We start from the raw sequence: 18490 nt of genomic DNA, 5'->3' as shown, positions 1-18490 counted from the left end.
ACTGTGACTGGACCAGGATGCGAGACAGGCTGCAAGAGCTGGAAGCCATAATCGACTCTTCAATGGCTGGACACAAGCATCCTCCAAAAGGGTCTTATGAAAACAGACAACTGGTGCCAGAGCCATGGGCTCAAGCTAAACGCATACAAAAAGTGTATAGTCATCCCCTTTGGCAAAAACAAGGTACTTGCAAATTACCACATAGGGTGGTAATCCATTAAGTAACTGAAGAAGTATTTAGGGACCTGGGGACCCAAGTTGATAGCAATCTCTCCGTTTGACGGCAACCACGTGGCCAAAGTGGATTTAGAAAACATTTTATATGGCCCACCTAATGCGTGAAGGGATCTCACATCTAGATTAGGGGAGTCATCGTGCCTCTTTGCTGATCCCTCATCAGGCCCATAATACGAGTACAATGCCCCCTTTTGGGATGTACCTTACCAAACACCAGCAATTGGAAAGACCCCAAAAAGTACATAACCATGGAAGGATCAAAGGGCTCAAACAGATGCCATATGCTGCCGGTTAAAGAGAAACTCCAGCTCTACTCAGTGGCAGCCTGCTCCAGAGCTGACCTGTGCCCTGGCAGTATACAGCATATCCAACCCGAATTAAGTGACATGCTGCACCTCAAGAAATCAAATCCCAGCCGAGTCACCAAGAATGATGCCACAATATGAAGACAAGATGATCAATTTCAACAATTGGCTTAAGTACTGGTGTCATTCAAAGGGGATCCAGTGCCTGTCAGCCTGGGATGATATGCTCGACAAGCCACGATGCTTCGCTAGGGACAGCTTGCACCTGTCACCCCTGGGCTTTCGGATATTGGCAAAGGCTCTTGCTACCCCCATAGTGCCTGTTTTAGGCAAGGCTCAAAAGACAAACCTACCTCCATAGGTATCACAAGGGATAAGAAACTAAGAGTAATGCTACAAAACGCCAGAAGTCTAAACCTCAAGATGCACGCACTTGAAACTCTCCTTAACATGGAGAACATCGATATCTGTGCAGTAACAGAAACCTGGTTCAGGGATCCCGAGAGCACCCCAGCACTACCAGGTTATACCTCATACCATGCTTTTCGGCCCCAAAACTTGGACCGAACCACAAAAGGAGGGGGAGTATTGATATTCATTAAAGATACCCACACCTCCAGGTTGGTGGCAAAGCACGAAGCATCAGAGACTATCCATGTGCAACTAACAGTGGGTAAAACTGCCTTCCAGTTTATAGACTGCTACAGAACACCCTCACAAATCCAGGAACCCCACTCAGCCTTCCTGAGAACACTGGAATATATGAAGGTCTCTCTAAACACCATTATACTGGGCGACTTCAACTACCCAAACATAGACTGGGACCATTACTCTAGCTCCAACACCCTAGCCCAAAGGTTCCTAGAATTCATAAACTCAAATGCTATGGAACAACTTGTTACCACTCCCACAAGAGGGGAAAACATACTGGACCTGATCATCACCAACATGGGGACTCTATGCTCCAGACCAGAAGTGTATCCCTCACTGGTAAGATCAGACCATAAACTGATCTCACTGGATATTCACATCCCGACCCCACCCCTGCCCAGAAAACCACAGTGAAAAACTTCTCTAAAGCAAATTTCACACTCCTCAAAACTGAGGTGGAATCCTTCAAAGCCCCCAGGCCTGTGGAAAATACGCCCCAGACCGCAGAATCCTTTATAAATGCATTCTATGAACACCTTCAGGAATGCATGGATCATGCAATCCCAAATAAAACCAAGACCCAATCCTCCAAAGGCAGAAGTCCTGTCTGGTGGACCCCAGCCATAAACAAACTATACAGTAGAAGGAGGAAGCTACTACATGATAGAGCAAAATCCCAAAAAGGGAAGGAATCTCTGATCAGTATTAGCAAAAAACTAAGGGCACTCATAAAATCGTCTAAGGCCAGCTTCGAGAGAAAAATTGCACAGGACACTAAGGATAATCACAAGGCTTTCTTTAGTTATGTTAGGAACCTGGGTGAGAATTCCCCGATATGCTCAGAATAAGTCCAAAATTACACCGAACCCACAGACATTGCCAACATCCTAGCTGACAGGTTCAGCGTAAACTCCCCCCACACCAAAAGGGCAAATATCTATCCCAGCAGAGTGCTGCCCCCCTGACATCTCAGATGCTCAGGTAAGAGCCACCCTCTCCAAAGCAAAAAACACAGCATCAATGGGACCAGACGGTGTCCCGAGCTGCATCCTACATGAACTCCAAGAAGAGCTAAACCCAAACATAAAACTACTGTTCAATCTCAGCCTTACTACAGGATATGTACCCAAAGAGTGGCGTACAGCAACAGTGGTCCCTCTCCACAAAGGTGGTGCCTCAATGGACACTGGAAACTATTACCCCATAAGCCTGACTAGCTTGGTCTGCAAAGTTATGTAAAGGATCATCATGGACCTCATAAATAAAGATATTGGGGACCTACAGACACTGGATCCTACCCAGTTCGGCTTTGTTAAGGGCAGATCCTGCCTCTTAAACCTGGTTGACTTCTTTGAAACAGTCATCAAGGCCATTGACGAAGGGAAGGTGGTCCACACAGCCTACCTGGACCTCGCAAAAGCCTTCGATACAATACCCCACTCGGGCATTATAGATAAGCTCACTAGCTTAAATATAAACCCCTATGTCACTAGATGGGTTGCAAACTGGCTCAAGGACAGAACCCACATGGTTAGAATTGCTGGAGCCATGTCAGACTCCAAACCAGTTAAAAGTGGCGTCCCACAAGGCTCAGTCCTGGGACCTCTCTTGTTCGGTATATATTTCTCGGAGTTACAGGCCAACACAGACGGACTGTGGCTGACCAAGTTCGCAGATGACTGCAAACTGGGCGCCATAATCGACTTTCCAGCCGTCACAAGCATCCTCCAAAAGGGCCTCATAGAAACAGACAACTGGTGCCAGAGCCATGGGCTCAAGCTAAATGCCAAAAAGTGTATAGTCATCTCCTTTGGCAAAAACAAAGTGCCCACAAATTACCACATAGGTGGTAATCCATTAAGTACAGAAGAAGTATTTAGGGACCTAGGGACCCAAGTTGATAGCAATCTCTCATTTGACAACCACGTGGCCAAAGTGGTTAGAAAAACATTTTATATGGCCCACCTAATCATGAAGGGATTCACATCTAGATTAGGGGAGGTCATCGTGCCTCTTTACTCATCCCTCATCAGGCCCATAATCGAGTACAATGCCTTTGGGATGTACCTTACCAAACACCTGCAGCAACTGGAAAGACCCCAAAAGTACCTCAACAAGAGGATCAAAGGGCTCAAACAGATGCCATATGCTGCCCGGTTAAAGAAACTCCAGCTCTACTCAGTAGCATACCGTCTGCTCATAGGCGACCTGTGCCTGACGTTAAGGCCATGTCAAACCCGGAATTAAGGGACATGCTGCACCTCAAAAAATCCAAATCCCATCGAGCTACATGCTTGAGAGACTTGAACCTCAGCACTGAAATAAATAGGACATGCTGGAGGGACAGATTCATAACCCAGAGGCTCCCTTCACTCTGGAATAAAATCCCAGTCCAGGTTAGGCAGAGTCCCTCATTGACTCTCTTCAAGAGGAATCTTGATGAGTGGATGGGAGATCGTAGGTTTACCCCGGGTATCACTTCTGTGTCACTGTTAGACAGAGGCACAGTATACTAACCTCGAAAAAGGGCATAGCAAAATTAATTTAAAATGGGTGGCGAAAGCCAAACATACTCTGGCTAGGCTTATAAATGCCCTAGGGCAGATAGCCTAGTATGAATCTATGAACTTAAAAATTGTATTTTCAGTCCCATAACACTGCAGCTAACAAAGACCAAGAGGTTTCACTGATTGTTTTTTCCATACACCCTGAGGTCCAGCTGACCTGCTCCGTTCACCCTGTGGGCTCACTCCTCTTCCCTACCCTGTCCCCATATCTCACCTGCCCCCAGCACACATAGCTTTATTCCTCATTTTCCCCACCCTCCTAGCCTAATTACCCAACAGGAGATCTTCCCTAATCACTCCTCCCACTTACAGTCTTCCCACTTAAACTAATCACTCTGTCTATCTCCCGAACAATTAAAGTCCCCTCCTCTTTCCAATACTTCTAGAAAACCTTTATCTCTTTCTAAACCCTCTCTTCCTCATAGCCATTCTCTCTTCTCCAATTCCACACATACCTTTCTCCCTTGGCTCAAATATGCTTACCTTAAGTCGCCACACCCTCCACACCCTCTTGTCTTCCTAATTCCCCTACACAATGCCAGATCATATTCCTCCAATGCTTGCCCAATATTACCTACAAAAATACCCACCTACACCTTCAATCTTACTCACATTACCACTCTATCTCTTCCTCACTTTTTCAGCCTAACCCTCTGCACCTATTCCACCCTAAAATCTTCCTCTCCACAGTTAAGATACTGACACCTAAACTAATCTTAGATCTTCCTAAATTCATACCTTGCAAACCCAAATGGCTAAAGGATATTTCCTTTAACAACCTAGTCCTAGCTGGAGATGTCCATCCCAACCCTGGTCCTAGTCCCTTTATTAGCTTCCTCCCCTCACAACACCCTAAAAATCTTTACTATCAATGCCCAGTGTCTTAACAACAAAGTTTACCAATTTCAAGCTTGGCTAAGCCATAACCAACCAGACATCTTAGCCATCTCTGAATCTTGGCTCAAACCCTATATCTCCAACTCTGAGATCCTGCCCCCAGGATTTCATACTCTCAGAAATGATGGACTAAATAAAAAAGGTGGCAGCTCAGCCTTAGTCTACTCCAACCTTCTTACCTTAATTCCCCTCCAATTTCCAATTCCTCAATTCCAGAACACTGAACTGACTTCTGGACTATTAAAAATGAATAAACTCAAGAATATCTGCATCATAGTCCTATATATCTCACCTGGTAACAATATCTCTTCCCCCGAAAATATTCTCCTATGGGCTTCTACTGAAATTAACTATGAAACTTACATTCTAGGAGATGTAAATATTGACTGGAATAAAGTCAATAGCCCCTCTCCCTCCCTATCCATCAACCTCTATAAATTTACTCAAATAATCCTCTCCATCACTCAACCTAACAAAATAAATCCCCCTGGATCTACTATAGACTGGATCCTAGTCTCTGACCCAAATAAAATAACTAACTCTGGCACAATTCCTGACACCATTAGTGACCACTTGCCAGTTTTCATTCATCCCTCAACTAGGTCTTACCCACACCAGCATCAATACATTCTCACTCCCAACCTCAGTAGCTTCAACCCCACAACCTTCTCAAACATTCTCAAACACAAAACACAAAAACAAATGAACTGGCAAATTCTAAACACCCTTCCTCTTGACAGTGCTACAGACTACTTCAACTCTGTCTTCCTAAACACTCTAAACTCCCTAGCTCCTCTAAGATACAAAAGGATAAAAACTAATACAGTTCCTCGAATATCTAAAGATACAAAATGTATTATGCACCAAAGGGACAAACTATGGAAGCCTTACCAAAACAATAAACTGCCCAATACCTTGCTCCAATACAAACAATTCCATAATCTTCCAAAACAGCTAATCACCAAGGACAAAAAATCCTACTATATCAAGCTCCAGTCCAATAACAATAAAAAAACCCAAGCAATTCTGGAAATCAATAAACTCACTCCTTAATCCAGGATCCAAGAATAAACTCTGTCCTGACCCAAGTAAATCTGACCTTGAACTAGGCTTCGAATTTAACTCATTTTTCATAGAAACTATTGCTGACCTGACCAAGACTTTTCCCAACAATAACCCACCAGCCCCCCAATCTTCCCCATCTAACTCCCCTAATAACCCTCCCTTTATGTTTGAGCTCAAACCTGTCTCTACTAACTTTATAGACTTCTGTCTAAACTTAAACCTTGCTCTAATGCTCCTGGCAACATTCCCTCCTCCTTGCTAAAATGTGCTGCTGAAGGTATAGCTCTCCCAATCAGCATCATAATTAACAGATCTATAAAGAAATCATACATCCCCAAACTCTGGTGCTCAGCTTATATTCTTCCTCTTCATAAAGGAGGCAAAAACACCAGCATCTCAAACTTCTGCCCTATTGCTCCAGTCTCACCAATATCAAAAATCCTAGAAAAGTGCATCCATCTCCAACTTATGCCTTTCCTGACCCAAAACAATCTTCTTACACCTACCCAACATGGCTTCCACCCAGGCCATAGCACTATAACCGTTCTACTCTCTTTCCTAGAAACTGTCAGTCAAGCTCGAGATTCAGGACACTTGGTTTCTACTATTTTGCTCGATCTGTCTAAAGCATTCAATACTGTTTCCCACAAACACCTTCTCTATCATCTCTCAAACCTTCATCTCTCATAAAACACATCATCCTGGTTCTCCAGTTACCTATCAGACAGATCTCAGGCAGTCAAATGGAAGAACTCCACCTCTTCCTTTTTATCTACCCCTACTGGTGTATCACAGGGATCCATCCTTGGGCCTATGCTTTTTAATATCTTCATCAATAACTTTCACAATGCTATTCCTGATGCCAAAATCATTCAATGTGCAGATGATTCAACCTTAGTCTGCTCTGCCTGAAACTTCTCTGAATTGCTGACTAAAACCCAAACTGCTTTTTCAACTGCCGAAAACTGGATGCGCCAAAACCACCTCTCTCTCAATGCAAATAAATACAAAATTCTACTATTCCCTCCCATAAAGACATACTCCTATGACAAAAATGCTTTCAAAGTCCTTAGTCAAACCAACTCACCTATAGAAGTGGTTCCTTCTGCTAAACTACTTGGCATTACTATTGACAAACAGCTCAAGTTTGATATCCATATTAAACAAAATATTAAGAAAATCCACCAAAAGCTAGGTATGCTGTACAGGAACAATCGCTTTCTCTCCTACTCTACTAGGTATACTCTGGCCACTACTTATCTACTTCCATCCTTAATATACGGAGCCCCTCTCTTAACTAACCTGTCATCCTCTTTCACCTCCAAACTAGAAAACTGCTACAATAAAATCTTTAAATTTGCCACCAAATCCAAAACTTCTACCCATCATCGCCTAAATTGGCTTGAACTCCCAAACTACTTAGACTTCCAACAACTCACAAATGCACACAGACTTGTATTTCACCCAACAAAATGTCCAACTCTAACAGATATCCTTCCCCCTTACACCCCCAACAGAACTCTCAGATCTGAACATCAAAACTTAATTGCTATCCACAAACCCAAACGTGCAGCTGGCCAACTTCTCCTCTCTGTCTCTCTAGGCAAAAAATGTAATTTTCTTCATTCCTCTCTAAGAATGATACCAAACTCAGAAAACTTCAAAACCCAGCTTCTCAAACACCTGTCCACAAAATGGAAATGTACCTGCTTTCACCCCACCTAATTATTCCAAGTACATGCCCCCAGGGGGTTCTCTCTCAGGTTCCTAAGCTCTCTATAATCTCCCATAGCTATTTTCCTATGAGTGTATCTAAGCTCTCTGCATCTTATAGCTACTTATCACACAACTCAACTTTGTAAATAGCTTCTTACTTTAAAAGTGTGCATGCAAAGTGCATCCACATTTACTTAAATGTATGTATGTAAAATAGTTTCACACCTAATACATAAGAGTGTTCGCTCAAATTAAACTGTATAACCCATAAGACCACTCAAAATGAATTTTGTTGACTACGCGTGTCATTGAATGTACTTATTTGTAACTGTACTACATAATGTATGTTTTACACTTTTATATCTTTGTAGCTAAACTGTACAATGTATCTTGGAGCTTTTCTCTCGGGCCTCCACTGAAAATGGGTCATTGGACTTCGCCGGTAATCAAACTGGAAATAAATAAAATAAATAAAGAAATGTACTCTGTTACTAACCAAGCACATTTCTGCAGATTGCACTAGTCCTGCACGGCCAGTTGCAAGCTTCCTGGATCACAAACTCACCTCATTTGCATGGATTTCTTCTGCAAATGGGGTGATTGGCATATAGGGGCGTAGTAACGTCCAGGACTAGTGCATGAGTGCTCGTGCATTCTCCTGCAGGCTGTTCCTGGATCACACAGCAGACATATTGCCTGCTGGAGCTCCTGCACTGATCCTGCACACCGTGCAAAGCATGCAGAATCCAGGGGCCAGTCATTGACCAAAGTGACTCCAAGCTTGTTGTCATAAAGGACTACAGCAGCAGAAACATGTGCTGAAGTATGCAAGCAGGTTCATTTCTAGAAAATTCAAGTAACTTTTATGATTATTCACATCTTTAAGCATAAATGAGAATACTCTCTTATTACAGTATTTTTTCAAAGTTGCAAGGCTACCACAAATCCTAAAGCAAGAAAGGATGCTGACAGGTACTATCAGCTGCAACAGGATACCCCAAAACCTTTTAATGCAAAAAACAGCAAAGCTTTCAGGTCTACACCCTTCCTCACTGCTAAATACAAAGTCACAACAATCAGATTTAAATAGGAGCCAAAGAAGGTCACATGATCGCAGCCAACCAAACAGATGACAAAAGCAACATATAAAATCACAAAAAAGTCATAAAATGAATAAACAATATGTAAAACCATGTAAAAAAATAAATAACTCAAAATTTACTCTGCTGTAACTTCACTAAAACAGGCTTTAAAGTGACAGCAGTGTTAAGACCAGGTGGATGATCAGCAACTAGCCTCAAAATCCACTCATATTCTTTAACTTCTAAAAGATTATTGATGTCACCACATCTCAAGGACATATGGATCGTGTCTATAACCCTAAACATAAACTTATGAGCACTACCACAAAACAAAATGTGTTTATAAAGTGTGTTCTTATCGTTGTTCCTCCTAATCTCGGACTTGTGTTCAATGATGCGATCTTTTAATCTTCTCGTGGTCTTCCCCACATAAAATGAAGCACATTGAAGACAAGTTGCCAGATAAACCACGTTAGTGCTAGTGCAATTAGCAAATAGCTTAAAGTTAAAGACACGTCCAGTGACAGGGTGAATATAAATGTCACTACCTTTACCTAAAATATCAACACAACAAGTGCAGTCCATACAACAAAATGTGCCCAACCTTGTATTTAATTGGAGGGTACATTTACAACTAAAATCTTTGTAACATAATTTATTCCTCAGGTTTCTCATATTCCTATAGGAAAAATGGGGTTTAGAATTTAGCACATTCCTAACATCACACGATGCCATCAAAATTACCCAATTCTTCTCAATAATATGCTTAGCTGCCTGGCTATTAATATTACACGTTGTCACATACCTAACTCTAGTTGAGCTCCCCAAGTCAATTTCCCTATGCACATGCGTATCAGATTCATTTATCATACTAAAAATTGGTTTAAGTGACAAAATCCTGTCTCTTACAGTTTTACCCACTAAGTCACAAAGTAGTGTTGAGTCATAACCACTGTGAAAAAGTCCGTCTTCATGTCCTCAAGCTGTGTTAAAAAGACACCATCATCTGTATTGAGCCAACTGGCTCTACTAAATTGAGCAGTTACTATCCCTTAAAAATATGGGGAGCATGCATGCTGTTCTTATGAAGGTGTCTACCAGCATGTATTTCTTTCTTGTGTATGCTCGTACATATCAAGCCCTCCTTCAACTCTAGACATAAATCCAAAAAAGTAATATTGGTTTCAGAATATATCATTTTAAACTTCAAAAAAGTAGTTGTACCATTCAAATAATCTAAATAGGTACATAAATCACTAAATGATCCCTTCCAAACAAGGAAGCAATCATCAACAAAACGCTGATAAAAGCAGACGTTGTTTAACAAATTAGCATCACTACATACATATTTGGTTTCCCACTGATGAAGAACCAAATTGGCATAAGTATTAGCCACAGATGTACCCATTGCTACGCCAGTGAGTTGCAAGAAATACTGATCATCAAACAAAAAAACATTCGTAGTGAGGACCAAGTCTAATAAAGAACAAATATTCTCTATTTGTCTGGCAGGCATACTAGCCGTGCCAGTCAAAAATTCTGTAATAGCCTTAATTCCAAAATTGTTAGGAATAACTGTGAACAAAGATGAAATGTCAAGGGTGACAAATAAATGTTAACCCTGATGTAATGCAGTAACACACAGACTATCATACCATTTCCTAAATTTCAATATAAAATCTGTCGTATCTTTTAACACATTCTCACAGTCTAACAAAAAGGGATGTAATTGCTTCTGAAAGTAGATGTAAATTGGTTCTGTCAACCAACCATTGCCAGATACGATTGGTCTCAAAGGGGGATTGTGCAAGGACTTGTGTATCTTAAGCAGCCCATAAAGTTGTGGAACTACTGTGCAAGGTACAGTAAAGAAGTGAAAAAGATCAAGATTAATGTCTCCATTGACCAGAAGGTCATACATAAACATATTAACCTTACTAATACACTTCTTGATGTCTAATAAAGAGATACACTTAAAAGCGTTCCGATCATCAAGCAGTAGATACATAGCTTTCAGATATTCCTCACGATCCATTAGAACCACACAGCCCCCTTTATCGGCCTGCTTTATAACAATGGAGGTATCCATCTCTAAAGATTTAAGCGCTAAGAACTCATCATAACTAAGATTATAATATTTCCTTTTTTTAACATTAGAATATAAATTTCTAGGTTCAACTTCACAATGGTCATGAAAAGCCGTGAGAACAGGCAAACTGATAGGTATGAAAGTACTTTTCCTCTTACAGTAAATAGACTGACATGAAGTAGAATCTTTAAATAATATTTTTAGGTTAACACTTTTGACAAACTGCTTCAAATCTGTAAGAGCAGTTACAATGTCATCAGCAGCTGTAGGAATAAAACTAAGTCCTTTCTGTAACAAGGTCAAGTGTGAAGGTTCATGACGAAATGTGGATAAATTAACAGTACCTTGGGCTATCGCTGGATCAATTTTCCTTGCCTCATAGGGTTCTCATTCTTCCGTTTGGTTCCACTGAAGTTCTGTCTCTGCAAGGATCGGCACCTTGACACACTCCGTTCTTTCACCTTTTCTGGCCGTTCCAGCTGAAAACGTTTCTGAGAGATGTTTAAAATTAGTTGTTGACTCCTTCTCTTCACATTGTCATCACCATGTTTCTTCTCCATTGACTCAACAACAGGTGCACCAACATGCGCACTGGTACCAGTCTCTGGCATGTAAGTCACCGGAGCGTCAGAATGTATGGGCATGTCCTTGGACAAACGGGCTGACATAACAGAAGAAACCAAGGGTAAGGAGTCAGAAACACTCACAGTTAAGGGTCCAGTTTCAGAAAAGTCAATGCTCGATATACGTTGCCCAAAAGGCTTACTCACAGAAGAATCTCGTTTAGGCCAAGAAAAGATGTGGCCCCACTGAAAATCAGATATATCATGCATAAGCTTACGTTTTTTCGTAGCCTCGAGCCTATCATCCAATGAGTGCAATCTGTCAAGCATCTGCTGATACACATTAACCAAATCATAAAAACAAGGCATAGATAGCAACTTGTTCTCCAAACTAATAATTTCGTCCTTTAGATCAGTCTCAGTCTTAAAAAATAGTCATTCATCAAAGACATATAGTCGAGGCTTAACTTCAAGTTCAGCTGTTGCCAACGCTTAAGTAGATCTAGATAAACATTACCATACGACGGCATTTTCAGAATCCTTAAGCCTCGTGGAACAATGCCCATATCAAGATAAGCTACAAAACTAAAATGTTGCCATTGCAAACGTTTATAGGATCCAACTTTCTTTTCTAATAGCTCTAGGTTCTTATTAAAATCAACAACAGTCTCAGATATTGAAGCAGAAGATTTACCAGTAGTTTCCATCTCTCCAGGAACCAAATTTAGAAGTGGATTGACCTCTCTAATTAAGAGAGCTTTCACAGAAATAGTAGTTTCCATAAGGATAGACAGAACTGGCTGAATAGCTCTCAAACCACAAATCCCAACAATACAGCAGGAAACACAACAAATAAAGTCCAAAGCAAGTACACACTGTAAAACTGGAAACAAAAAACAGCAACAGGATACACCAACATTGAGAAAAAACTTTTAATGCAAAAAACAGCAAAGCCTTTGGGTCTACACCCTTCCTCAATGCTAAATACAAATTCAAAGTCACAACAATCAGATTTAAATAGGAGCCAAAGAAGGTCACATGATCGCAGCCAGCCGATCAGATGACAAAAGCAACATATAAAATCACAAAAAAGTCATAAAATGAATAAACAATATGTAAAACCATGTACAAAAACATGTGAAAAATAAAAAGTAAAAAAATTAAAAAAAATAAATAAATCAAAATTTACTCTGCTGTAACTTCACTAAAATAGGCTTTAAAATGACAGCATTGTTAAGACCAGGTGGATGATCAACAACTAGCCTCAAAATCCACTCATATTCTTTAACTTCTAAAAGATTATTGATGTCACCACCTCTCAAGGACATATGGATCGTGTCTATAACCCTAAACATAAACTTATGAGCACTACCACGAAACAAAATGTGTTTATAAAGTGCGTTCTTATCATTGTTCCCCCTAATCTCGGACTTGTGTTCAATGATGCAGTCTTTTAATCTTCTCATGGTCTTCCCCACATAAAATGAAGCACACTGAAGACAAGTAGCCAGTTAAAAAAATTAGTGCTAGTGCAATTAGCAAATAGCTTAAAGTTAAAGACACATCCAGTGACAGGGTGAATATAAATGTCACTACCTTTACCTAAAATATCAACACAAGTGCAGTCCATACAACAAAATGTGCCCACCCTTGTACTTAATTGGGGGGTACGTTTACAACTAAAACCTTTGTAACATAATTTATTCCTCAGGTTTCTCATATTCCTATAGGAAAAATGGGGTTTAGAATCTAGCACATTCCTAACATCAGGCGATGCCATCAAAATTACCCAATTCTTCTCAATAATATGCTTAACCGCCTGGGATTAATATTAAACGTTGTCACATACCTAACTCTAGCTGAGCTCCCCATGTCAATTTCCCTATGCACGTGTATCAGATTCATTTATCATACCAAAAATTGGTTTAAGTGACACAGTCCTGTCTCTTATAGTTTTACCCACTAAGTGACAAAGTAGTGTTGAGTCATAACCACTGTGCAAAAAGTCCGTCTTCATGTCCTCAAGCTGTGTTAAAAAGACACCATCATCTTTATTGAGCCAACTGGCTCTACTAAATTGCGCAGTTACTATCCCTTTAAAAATATGGGGAGCATGCATGCTATTCTTATGAAGGTATCTACCAGCATGTATTTCTTTATTGTGTATACTCGTACATATCAAGCCCTCCTTCAACTCTATACATAAATCCAAAAAAGTAATATTGGTTTCAGAATATATAATTTTAAACTTCAAAAAAGTAGTTGTACCATTCAAATAATCTAAATAGGTACATAAATTACTAAATGATCCCTTCCAAACAAGGAAGCAATCATCAACAAAACGCTGATAAAAGCAGACGTTGTTTAACAAATTAGCATCACTAAATACATATTTGGTTTCCCACTGATGAAGAACCAAATTGGCATAAGTATTAGCCACAGATGTACCCATTGCTATGCCAGTGAGTTGCAAGAAATACTGATCATCAAACAAAAAAACATTCGTAGTGAGGACCAAGTCTAATAAAGAACAAATATTCTCTATTTGTCTGGCAGGCATACTAGCCGTGCCAGTCAAAAATTCTGTAATAGCCTCAGTTCCAAAATCGTTAGGAATAACTGTGAACAAAGATGAAATGTCAAGGGTGACAAATAAATATTCACCCTGATGTAATGCAGTAAAACACAAACTATCATACCATTTCCTAAATTTCAATATAAAATCTGTTGTATCTTTTAACACATTCTCACAGTCTAACAAAAAGGGATGTAATTGCTTCTGTAAGTAGATGGAAATTGGTTCTGTCAACCAACCATTGCCAGATACGATTGGTCTCAAAGGGGGATTGTGCAAGGACTTGTGTATCTTAGGCAGCCCATAAAGTTGTGGAATAACTGGGCAAGGTACAGTAAAGAAGTGAAAAAGTTCAAGATTAATGTCTCCATTGACCAGAAGGTCATATATAAACATATTAACCTTACTAATACACTTCTTGATGTCTAAAAAAGAGATGCACTTAAAAGCATTCCGATCATCAAGCAGTAGATACATAGCTTTCAGATATTCCTCACAATCCATTAGAACCACAGAGACCCCTTTATCGGCCTGCTTTATAACAATGGAGGTATCCATCTCTAAAGATTTAAGAGCTAAGAATTCATCATAACTAAGATTATAACATTTCCTTTTTTTAACTTTAGAATATAAATTTCTAAGTTCAACTTCACAATGGTCATGAAAAGCCGTGAGAACAGGCAAACTGATAGGTATGAAAGTACTTTTCCTCTTACAGTAAATAGACTGACATGAAGCAGAATCTTTAAATAATATTTTTAGGTTAACACTTCTAACAAACTGTTTCAAATCTGTAAGAGCAGTTACAATGTCATCAGCAGCTGTAGGAATAAAACTAAGTCCTTTCTGTAACAAGGACAAGTGTGAAGGTTCAAGACAAAATGTGGATAAATTAACAGTACCTTGGGCTATCGCTGGATCAATTTTCCTTGCCCCATAGGGCTCTCGTTCTTCCGTTTGGTTCCTCTGAAGTTCTGTCTCTATGAGATCGGCCCCTCGACACGCTCCATTCTTTCACCTTTTCTGGTCAGTCCAGCTGAAAATGTTTCTGAGAGACGTTTAAAATTAGTTGGTGACTCCTACTCTTCACACTGTCATCACCATGTTCCTTCTCCATTGACTCAAGAACAACGTGCGCACCGACATGCGCACTGGTACCAGTCTCTGGCATGGAAGTCACCGGAGTGTCAGAATTTATGGGCGTGTCCTTGGACAAACGGGCTGACATAACAGAAGAAACCAAGGGTACGGAGTCAGAAACACTCACAGTTAAGGATCCAGTTTCAGAAAAGTCAATGCTCGATATATGTTGCCCAAAAGGCTTACTCACAGAAGAATCTTGTTTAGGCCAAGAAAAGATGTGGCCCCACTGAAAATCAGATATATCACGCATAAGCTTATGTTTTTTTGTAGCCTCGAGCCTACCATCCAGTGAGTGCAATCTGTCAAGCATTTGTGGATACACATTAACCAAATCAGAAAAACAAAGCATAGATAGCAACTTGTTCTCCAAACTAATAATTTTGTCCTTTAGATCAGTCTCAGTCTTAAAAAATAGTCATTCATCAAAGACATATAGTCGAGGCTTAACTTCAAGTTAAGCTGTTGCCAACGCTTAAGTAGATCTGGATAAACATTGCCATACAATGGCATTTTCAGAATCCTTAAGCCTCGTGGAACAATGCCCATATCAAGATAAGCTAAAAAACTAAAACATTCTATCAGCTGACAATGGCACTGTAATGCACCACTACTCCTTTGAAGTATGATAGTAATCATCTCTAACCCTAATTTTTCGGTTTTTGACTAAAACAATTCAGCCCAAAGTTTCACGATTCAAAGCCACTTTCGACACTTTGAAATATGTTTACTCGATCCTGTCTATCAAATAAGATTGAGCCTAAGTCTCATACACACTGTCACCTGAAGTACTCATGACTGAAGAAAAGTGAGAGAAAGAGATACAGAGATTAGTCAGTACCTCCAGGCTTCAGTCCAGTCTCCTCTACATCCCCCATCTTATTGATGCACACCAATAAAAATGTACAACATCTCTTTCTGGATGTAAATAAATAAAAGAAATAAAATTCTTTCAAGAGTCAGACTTGTCTCACCTCCACTGTCTATCCTGTTGATATATACCATTACTCCCTATAAGGCATCCATCGAAGCATTAAAATATACAAACATGGCTCTGGCAGTTAGTATGGAGAATTAAGGCTATGAGCTATTAAAGAGCTACAGGGTCATATACTATAAAATTATGGTGGAAGGGTTGGAAAGCATACATGAGAAAACACATGGAGCATCCCTGACCTTTCAATATGAATACATCTCTCTTATGAAAAAAAATGAATCATGATCCTTTGGAGGAGAGGTATGTCACTGCATGTTTATCTGTAAAATAAATAATTGAAGCTTAATGACATCTATTTTTAATTTAATAAGGAAAGTGTGTATTCTGTATATATTCTATACTGTAGCAGAGCAAAGGGATCAAACAAAGATGGCCCAGTACAAAAAGAGAAGCAACACAGTCTGCTTCAAGTTTGATGACCGGGGAAGTCCACTGGGTCATAAAGAGCCCATTTTCAGTGGAGGCCCGAGGAGAAAAACTCCAACTATAGCTAGTTAGAAAAGAATAACAAAGATTTGTACAGAGCAATTAAAACAATTACAGAAATATAATACATTATGTAATAAGCTTTTAGTACGTTAACATTTAAACAGAAGGTTACTAGCCCTTTTGAAGGTTGGGTAAACTGAACATTTGCAGAAAAAGACATTTTTGTCAAATAAGCTCTTTGTAAGTAAACATTAAACAAGTAGCTACTAGCCCGTTGCAGGTTAGGTGGACCATTTTATATCATATTAATTAGCATTCTCATTTTATTTTTTATCTGTAATGTATGATTGTTTTCCATGACACCATGATCACATCCGTGTAGTCTCAGGTTGTACAGCATGGCTATTTATGCACTTCTCCTGCTATATTTTACACTTTTGTTCTGCCTTTTGGCCTGGGCTGTGAAAAGACCTTCAGATCAGTGTAGCAACCAGCTACCAGTAGTAAACGAAATAGTATATAAGACGTCATGAATAATATGTCGCCAAGTGTTAAATAGATTCACTGATAAATGAGTTAAGGTGTTTGACTTGCACATTGAATAGGGAAAGAGAAAAAAAGGACAGGCTTTCACCTGTAGGAATTGAAAGTACACATCTGTATTGTATAATACATGTATTTTTTAAAGGATCTAGTACACAGACTGAGGCTTGGAGGCTAAAGCAATGTCCTGTATGTTAAATTAACTATTCATGTCAATATTCCTCTCTTAAAAGTGGCTGTAGTTGAAAGGAGGGTAAATGTTTATAGGTGAGAATGTTAGGATTATAACACATAAAGGGTTATAATCACGGCCATATATTGGTTTGCAGTATAAATTGGTTCAACAGGTGCACTAGAAAGTTAAGGAACTAAAACTGGGAATAGCTGGACTGGAAGAAAACTAAAATTTCACATTAGTTAGCACCTGAGTTGGATGTTCAGTTGGAACTTGTTTAACTCAAGGCTTAGCTGGTATCATGTAGGCTATCAAATTTTAAAGACAGAAAACAAGTAAAATTATCAAAGAATAAAGGCAATGTGCTATAACTAAGATCAGAAAAAGTAAGATGGTTAAGGATAGACCCATTTTCAACACTCACAGGGAGTACTGCCACTGAAATACTAAATAGAAAAATGAATATGTTGCTAAAAGAGAATGTAGAATGACTGAAATTACTAAGCTAACACAGTGTGAAAAACAGCATGAGGTTTGCTAGCATCTGAGTTATTCACTTTATGAGTCAATAACTAAGGCATGGATACAGAGTTCAAATGTAAGAAGTGGCAAAGGGTAATCTGCAAACTATTAAGGACAGATACAAACAACAGTTTAACATACAAATAGAAAAATCCAATCAGTGACCAAAGTGTCTCTCCGCTGGTTGTCATCAAGGACTACCACAGGAGAAACATTTGCTGAAGTATGCAAGCAGGTTAGTTTCCAGAAAATGCAAGTAACTTTTACGATTGATGAATAACAATACTGAGGAAATGATTACAAGTCAGTTGTTATTTGTAACACATTCTCATCTTTAAGCATAAAAGAGAATACTCTCTTATTAGAGGATTTTGTCAAAGTTGCAAGGCTACCACAAATCCTAAAGCAAGAAAGGATGCTGACAGGTACTATCAGCTGACAATGGCACGATAATGCACCACGACTCCTTTGAAGTATGACAGTAATCATCTCTAACCCTAGTTTTCTGGTTTTTGACTAAATCAATTCAGCACAAAGATTCACGATTCAAAGCCAGAAAATCCAACAGACAGCTTCTGATTGCTTCTTCAACTGTCACTAACTTTAAAGAGAATCTGTAAGCATAGGTTCTTCAGTTCTAAGGAAAGCAAAGCGTATGTTAGGTGTTGTCCATAATGAAGCTAAAATACTAAGCACATGCTTTAAATTCATAAAAATGAGAGATAATAAAGAACTAAAACATTATAAAGGATTAGTTACCTGACCCTTGTTGCACTGTATCTTCTGATCCATGGGTGCCTTTTCCATCAGTCTGGTCTGGTTTTGTTACACCTATAAAAACAGAAAATCCAGTAAAACTAATTAACAGTACAAAGGCCTCCATTCCAAATGTAGAGAGAATGACAATGATACAAGCAGATAATCAGTGGATACTAAT

General features: G+C 39.5%; 1 long non-coding RNA gene across 1 annotated transcript in view; it reads right to left on the bottom strand.

Annotated features, from left to right (window-relative positions):
* LOC122803367 overlaps nucleotides 1-18490 on the bottom strand; it is a 195723-nt gene that overhangs the window by 155104 nt on the left and 22129 nt on the right. Inside the window, exon 2 of the long non-coding RNA XR_006365111.1 lies at nucleotides 18313-18384. This is a non-coding gene — a long non-coding RNA (uncharacterized LOC122803367). The remainder of the gene's footprint in view (nucleotides 1-18312; nucleotides 18385-18490) is intronic.

The sequence above is a fragment of the Protopterus annectens genome, chromosome 5.part1 (assembly GCF_019279795.1).
Source record: "Protopterus annectens isolate FY-2018-M chromosome 5.part1, PAN1.0, whole genome shotgun sequence".
NCBI lineage: Eukaryota > Metazoa > Chordata > Ceratodontiformes > Protopteridae > Protopterus > Protopterus annectens.
This window is presented reverse-complemented; position numbering and strand designations above follow the sequence as displayed.